The 7,500-nt window shown below is 33.7% G+C and overlaps 1 protein-coding gene and 1 long non-coding RNA gene across 2 annotated transcripts in view; one reads left to right on the forward strand and one right to left on the reverse strand.

Annotated features, from left to right (window-relative positions):
* The window catches only part of LOC136845889 (uncharacterized), a 245,662-nt gene that overhangs the window by 79,848 nt on the left and 158,314 nt on the right, over positions 1-7,500 (forward strand). Inside the window, exon 2 of the long non-coding RNA XR_010855287.1 lies at positions 5,458-5,618. This is a non-coding gene — a long non-coding RNA (uncharacterized lncRNA). The remainder of the gene's footprint in view (positions 1-5,457; positions 5,619-7,500) is intronic.
* Positions 1-7,500, reverse strand: part of LOC136845880 (snake venom 5'-nucleotidase-like) — a 138,633-nt gene that overhangs the window by 15,335 nt on the left and 115,798 nt on the right. The window lies entirely within an intron of this gene.

The following is a 7,500-nucleotide window of genomic DNA, read 5'->3' on the forward strand; positions in this document are numbered from 1 at the left end:
CAAGCATTTTGAAGGAACATGCTTGAGAATATCACTTTTTGTTTTTTGTTTAAAGAACATGCTGCCCAGATTAACAAGTGTAAACTTCAGTTCCCACCTTATGTTTGTGCATATAAACCTCTGTCAACTTCTTTTTGTATTCAGTGTGAACTTGAAAATTTAGAATAAACTGAAAGTACTTGTTCAAAGTCCTGGTTTTAACTCACCCTCCGAAGTGGAGTTAGTGATATTACAGTATATATATATATATATATATATATATATATATATATATATATATATATATATATATATATATATATATATATATATATATATATATATATATATATACATATACATATACATATATATATATATATATATATATATATATATATATATATATATATATATATATATATATCATACATATATAATAGTTTGTTTGCATGTGATTATTCTATGCTTGAAAATAAAAAAAATATGGCACATCTTGAACACAACCCTTACAAAAATCTCCCAAGAATCAAGTGCTACTCCTCTAGAGATATGCACCTCAACAGTCTATTTCAGTCCAACACTGACGTCATCCATAAACTATGAAATGTGTTTACTGATTGCTAGTACAGTATTTCGGAGCTTCACCTACCACGGTGGAATGTTCTGCGTCTTAACTAATGACTGATGGTTTACAGCTTTTGTGGAGAGTATGGTAATGACGATGTTGATGCACCAGCGTCGTCACCTTCATTATAATTACCTGTTGAAAGTGCAGGAGTAGCCATCAGTCTGTGCTATTATATTTTATATGTTGTTTCCTGATGCGTTTTTTCTCCTTTCGCAAAGTCATTTGAGTTTCTTTACAAGTTTGTGGCCATTTCGGTTTATTCAATATGAATGTTTCCACACTTTGAATAATAATAATAATCAAGGCTAACCAACCCTTATAAAAGTATGCCAGCAAATGGACAATGATTACAGAGAAATTTTAATGGAAATAGCTGTCATTTGCATAACTGTATATAATATAACGTTATCGAGGAGCAAAAAACTTCGATATATCGGAATCCTGAGAAGTACGCATATTGAAAATACTCAAACGTACTAATTTAGCGAAAAGTAAAACTACTAATATCAATCGAGTAGTGAAATGAGAAACTAAAAACAGTAAAAAAACCGCGTGATAGAAAGAACCGATTGCATTTCTTTTATATTACAGTAAGTGATAGATCTTGTTACTTAAATTAACGGAGTGCTATGGGATTTTAATATTTTGCTTCTAGTATCAGATTGTTCTTACTGGGGCCTGCGAACACACACATATATATAATGTGTAGATATATGTGTAAGTATATATATGTAGCATATATACATATGTATAATATATATATGTATGTATATATATAATATACATAAATAGATAAATAGATAGAGATACTTAAATTCTGTAAGAAAAAAGATTCAGTAATTTAATGATTTTGTTATCTCGCATCGCAAAAAAAAACTTTCTTTTATATATATTTTTCAACCGCACATTTCGTCATCAGACTTTTCCCGTGTGTAATTGCGCTAGTTTGTGCGTTTGCACTACATCAATGTACTTGAGTGAGATAAGTGTTCGTTAAATGGTAATGTGCTGACATTTTAAAAGGAATAAAACAGTTCTTTATATGTGTGTCTTGCAACTCTTATTAGGTCACAAAGGTTAGCCATCAATAAAATCTAGGTCATGTATAACTAACGCCTCTTCAGTTAATGACCATGTTAATAATCATTTGGGGGAAAGATAACTTATATTTTAGTGTGGCTGACTTTTTGACAGCATTCCGAATCATTACTAAAAATAGCGCAGTTTATTCACTTAATGAAAATCAGCATTTTCCAATTACAGTAAATATAACATGTATTTTCTCATAATTCTTTAGAGATAATAATTAAAGAAGGCATAGATTTCGTTCACATTCTGTGAAGGCTAGTTATACTAGTGAAAACTTGTTCAAGTAAATACAAAACATTCAGCATGTCAGAACTGGTGTGACAGTCCGCCTGGTTTGCCGTGAAAATTTTCATATTGGCTGAGAAAACGTATGTCAAACTACTTATGAAATAAGGGTAGTACTGACTGTGAAACCTATTAATCAAGATGCCGGGAAAGTCAAGCCGGTTGTAGAATTTTGTCAGAATAGCTCTGAATAATCCTGTCAGATGAGTTGTGGAAGCTTGTATGTCCAGCTCTCTTAACTACTTCAGAAAAGTTGTGAAAACTAATTGTGAGGTTAGCTACAGTAATTGCTGTTAAACTAGCTTTGAAACTCCATGTCAGACTAGCTATGAAAACTAGATTATGCGTGCTGAAAAATAGTTAGCCATAGAAGCTGGTGAGATTTGACCAAAGTGTGAATAGTATCTCATTGTAGCTTGAAGAACTTTCTCAATAGCTGTGAAATATTTTATAAACCAGTATGCAAAATTTTTGAACTAAGGCGTCGAAAGATTTGCCAAACAGTGCGCGGCACCTAGCCCGGACCAGCCTTGAAAACTCATTCAGACTAGCTGCGAAAACCTTTTTGAAATTAACAAATCAAACAAGTTAGACCTGCTCTAAATACTTCCCTTAGGCGGCCTGTCACGCTGACGACAGAAGCGGGCGTAAGATTTTGTAGAATACTTGTGAGTTGATATGGATGCGTGCGTGTATATTTTTATATTATATTATACATTATTATATATATATATATATATATATATATATATATATATATATATATATATATATATATATATATATATATATATATATATATATATATATATATATATATATATTTATATATATATATATATATATATGCATAATATATATATATATATATATATATATATATATATATATATATATATATATATATATATATATATATATATATATATATATATATATATATATATATATATACATACATATATATATATGTATAATGTATGTTTAATTAGGAACGTTTGTTTTGACTAATAAGCTCTCCCATGAATATATCGGTAACGAAAATAGAAAGGTAACTTGACTAAGGTTTTTAAGTTGATTTTATCATATATTTTATGTGGCAAGAGTGCAGGTCACAACCACGGTGGTCACAGCATGCCCACGTACTCATCAGCGGGCATGTTAATGCGTTCGTATCCAGTGATAAATATACGATTTCAAAACATTCCCTGACAGTGGCATCTTCGCCTAAAAGCAAAGCATTGTCGCTGGCAGCTACCGCTCTATAATTCTCGGAATACAGGCATGCGCGGAAAAACTTGAAAGTTAGTCATATGAGTTATGAGGGCATAAAACAGGATTTAATTTTCTTGCCTGTTTATTATTCATTTATTTATTTCTTATCGTGGAATACTGTACCATTCACTATATTCTTTCGAGTATTCAGCTTTACTATTTTGCTCTGTGCTTCATTCTTTCCTTTATTTGCATACAGACCCTCTTATTCTGTTGAAGGTTGCCTCTCAAGTTCATGGCCTCCGTCTTTGTAACTTAAAGAACTTATCTCTATGAGTATTGCATATGTCTTTATGTTTAATATAATTTATTTTATGTAAGTCTACAAATATAGACACGTTTATCTCTCTCTCTCTCTCTCTCTCTCTCTCTCTCTCTCTCTCTCTCTCTCTCTCTCTCTCTCTCTCTCTCTCTCTCTGCTTTCCAGTATTCTTCATACAATCAGCAGTAGCTCTCTCTCTCTCTCTCTCTCTCTCTCTCTCTCTCTCTCTCTCTCTCTCTCTCTCTCTGCCTTCCAGTCTTCTTAATACATTCAGCAGCAACAAGTTGCTGCCTTACGACCCGAAGGAAATGCCTCTTTCAGCCACACCCAAAGGGAGTCAGTCCGACCCGCGAAAGCTATTCAGAGCCAGAAACGACGAAGCCAACGACATCGGGTTCTTTGAAATATTCTTTGATGGCCTGATCCTTAATTTTGTAATTCGGGCCTCATTGTGAACCATCGCCGCTTGCACCAGATTGCCGAGGTTTGTTTTTAAGTACCGGCAACCCGCCGCCTGTTACAAGGTAGGATGTTAACCCATACGACCAGAACACCTGTTTTATTGGGGCCTGGAACCTAATTGCCATCTCGGGTTAGGTCATTCTGAAGACAAAGCTTTAAGTACGGTAAAGGCGCGTGATGCCTAATTTGTGCTTATAAGGGTGCGGGAACCAAAGGTCGGCGCTGGGTGGTTTGCGCTAGAAAGTAGGAATGGTTTGATTTAGGATATGCAAGATGTCAAAGACGCAAGAGAATTTAGTTTTGCCTTTCATTTTCTTTTATATATTTATAAACTGAACGACTGATGTGATGTTCTTAAAATCGTTAAAAATTTTTGCCCCGCCGTACTTTTTATTTTTTATTTTTTTGCATGATTCATTCGAACTCTAAATTTTAAGTGCCTGTTTATTCGTATATTTTCAAGGTAAATTATGTTATGGATTTTTCAGTCCATATTTTCTCAGTTTCAGTCTTCGTATGTTGATATGATGCAGTGTGTTGACTTCTGAATTTCGCTTCTTCTACAATGGACACGAACCCCAGAGCAACGCTTGGTGTGAGAACTCACTTTCTGGCGATTTCATGAATTTTAAATCACCGTTCAGCTGTCTGTTGCTTACCAGCGCAAACAAGCATAATCAGTTCTGAGTGCGTAACACTGGATTTGGTAACACTTTTCTCATGGGCACCGGCTTCTTTTTAAGTCGTTCACTGTCTGCATGTTTTTATGTCGGGAATGTGTTTGTGTATGCTCCCCCCGCCCTCTCTCTCTCTCTCTCTCTCTCTCTCTCTCTCTCTCTCTCTCTCTCTCTCTCTCTTGTATCTTTTGTATTATGAGATGTTAGGTTCGGAACGTTCATTTTACATATTAATAATCTACTGTATTGTTTTTGTGTACCGTAACTCAAGCTTGGTAGTATTGCTTCTCATTTAGTTATTGCTTTTGAATTAAACGTTTCCCTTCATTTGTTTTAACTTATACATCAGCTTAATGCTTCTGCCTCATTAAGTAGGTGCATGAATTCTTAAAAAAAAAATAAATAAATAAACATACGAAAGAAAGAGATATAGCTTACGCCCTTGCATAAGCATCTGGCGGCTGACACTTGAAATGGATCGGGAGATGTAAAAAGCAGTGGATTATTTTATCTGTGAAATGAAGAAAAAGAAGTTAATTACGGTGTTCAGAGAACGAACGCCGATAGCTCCTACATATATAATGAATACCTCACCGAAATGTTTATGGTCGATACGTAACTCCACAATCCATCCCCCCTTGCAACTTGAAAAAAAAAAATAATAAAGATGCCCACCTTTCCCTAAGACCCCGAATTAATTCATTCTCTATCTATTCCAGACAAGGACGGGACAGAGCAACAAAAACCAGATCCAGTGTCAATAGGTCTTTAAAGCACTTTCATTATTGTGATTTCAGGTCGTCGTAAAATTGACCTTCCTCCTCCTCCTCCTCCTCCTCCTCCTCCTCCTCCTCCTCCTCCTCCTCCTCCTCCTCCTCCTCCTCCTCGCAAGTCTACTCCTTGGCGGACATGGTGACCATATGTGGATGAAGACGTATATGGAGAATGCTGTAACTTTGTAAGTTCTGTAATACATTTTTCCTTCGTTCATATTCTATCATTAGGTTTCCCCCAACGAAGTTATAATGAGATTATGCATTTGCCCATCACTTAATTGTTTGTGTGTGTGTTTTTCTGTCTTTCAGTTTACTTGTATGTGTGCTGTTTTTCAAATGAGCAGAATATTGGTGGATTTTTAAAAATTTAATCGAGAGATGGTAACTGTATTCAGATTTTTAGATAGCGTTTAGGTGAATGAATATATATATATATATATATATATATATATATATATATATATATATATATATATATATATATATATATATATATATATATATATATATATATATATATATATGAACTGACGAAGATGCAATGGATGTAAAAAGTGTATTTATAGAAGCCTGAAGATATTTGCGTCTTTAGTGTGTAGGTATATTATGTGTAAAGGATAGAGATATAGCATGAAAGGGTATTCAGATAAATTTTTTTTAAGCATCATCTCCGCAACCTTTAGGAGAATTTACCAACATTACGTTTTATGTTTGTGTATTTGATATTAGAAATCAGGTTGTATGCTTGCTCGGTGACTAATGCCATTTTACGGGGAAATGAGTTGAAGCATGATTCAGTTACGTCATGACCTCTATACAAAGCGCACAGTCCATCGATAGGAGAGATACGAACTTTTTTTTTATAATTAGAAAGGTGAGATGAGAAAGAGTAAGTCATCAATAATTAACTTTGGTTGGTAGCGGCACACTGGGATTTTTTTTCCAGAAATGGGCGAGTTTCTTTATAGGAATGTGCCTTATGATCTTTCATTTTTTTCATTTCATGTTGGTACAATGTGAATTTGATTTTGTTGTTCTCCTTGCAGTGGGTATTTTTAGTCTGACTGAGACATGTAAATGAATCTCAAGTACTCAAAGCTGAACATCTGGTAGATTAAGAATGTTTTTTTTTCCTTGAGGAAACTGAGACCGGATGAAAACCCCGGGACACGGGTCGGAGAGATAGATTAACTTGCTGTCAGTTAACAAATCTTATTTACATGTTTCACTTCACAAAGGTGATTTATTGTATGTACTGTGTTTGATCGAATTTATTCGACAATCAGTTAAATGATGCAAAACTATGTCTTACCGGTTGTTAAAGTATTTACGTTAATGAAATGTCAAAAGTAGAATGATAGATTAGCCCCCTCCTAGTCTTTGTTATGTGTGTGTGTGTGGGTGTGTATGTGTATATATATTATATGTATACATAATTTATTCATTCATATAATTTATTCATTCATTTAACAAGTCGAAATCCGAGTTGAACATTTGCCTTGACTTGTCACTTTTAGGTTTTTATTTTATTTTCCTAATTTTTTTTTTTTTTTTTTTATGTAGTCTCTTAGTTGATCTTGTGCTATTCTGTGTTCTCACGTTTCTCATCATTTCTTTGGGTCTTCTTACACAGTAGCCGAAATTTACGCTATAATGGTCTGTTTAATAAAGCAATTATCATATCTCATGCAGTGTAAAGTAAGTATGAATACGTGAACGTACACTGCAGTATAATGTTTATAGTCCATATGGATTAACTGGTAAAGACAGAACATCTGAAGTCCACTCGGTTGTTAGATATTTGTCATATGAAACTCCTTTTAAAATGATTTATTTATTTTTTGATTTCCTATTTTAATTTATTAGGGCGTCGATAACCTAGATGCAGAGACGCCAGTATTAGTAGCTATAATCAATCAATCAGTTTAGCTCAGCTAAAGCTAGACTTGAAAGATGAAAAGGTGTAAATAAATCGATGAATTTTTTCCCTATAATTGACGACAGGTCTGTCCCTTCAGTAAAGACTTTTCAAAGTATTTATAGGCCCTAGTGATATAACTGAAA

The sequence above is a fragment of the Macrobrachium rosenbergii genome, chromosome 2 (genome assembly GCF_040412425.1).
Source record: "Macrobrachium rosenbergii isolate ZJJX-2024 chromosome 2, ASM4041242v1, whole genome shotgun sequence".
In the NCBI taxonomy this organism is placed as follows: domain Eukaryota; kingdom Metazoa; phylum Arthropoda; class Malacostraca; order Decapoda; family Palaemonidae; genus Macrobrachium; species Macrobrachium rosenbergii.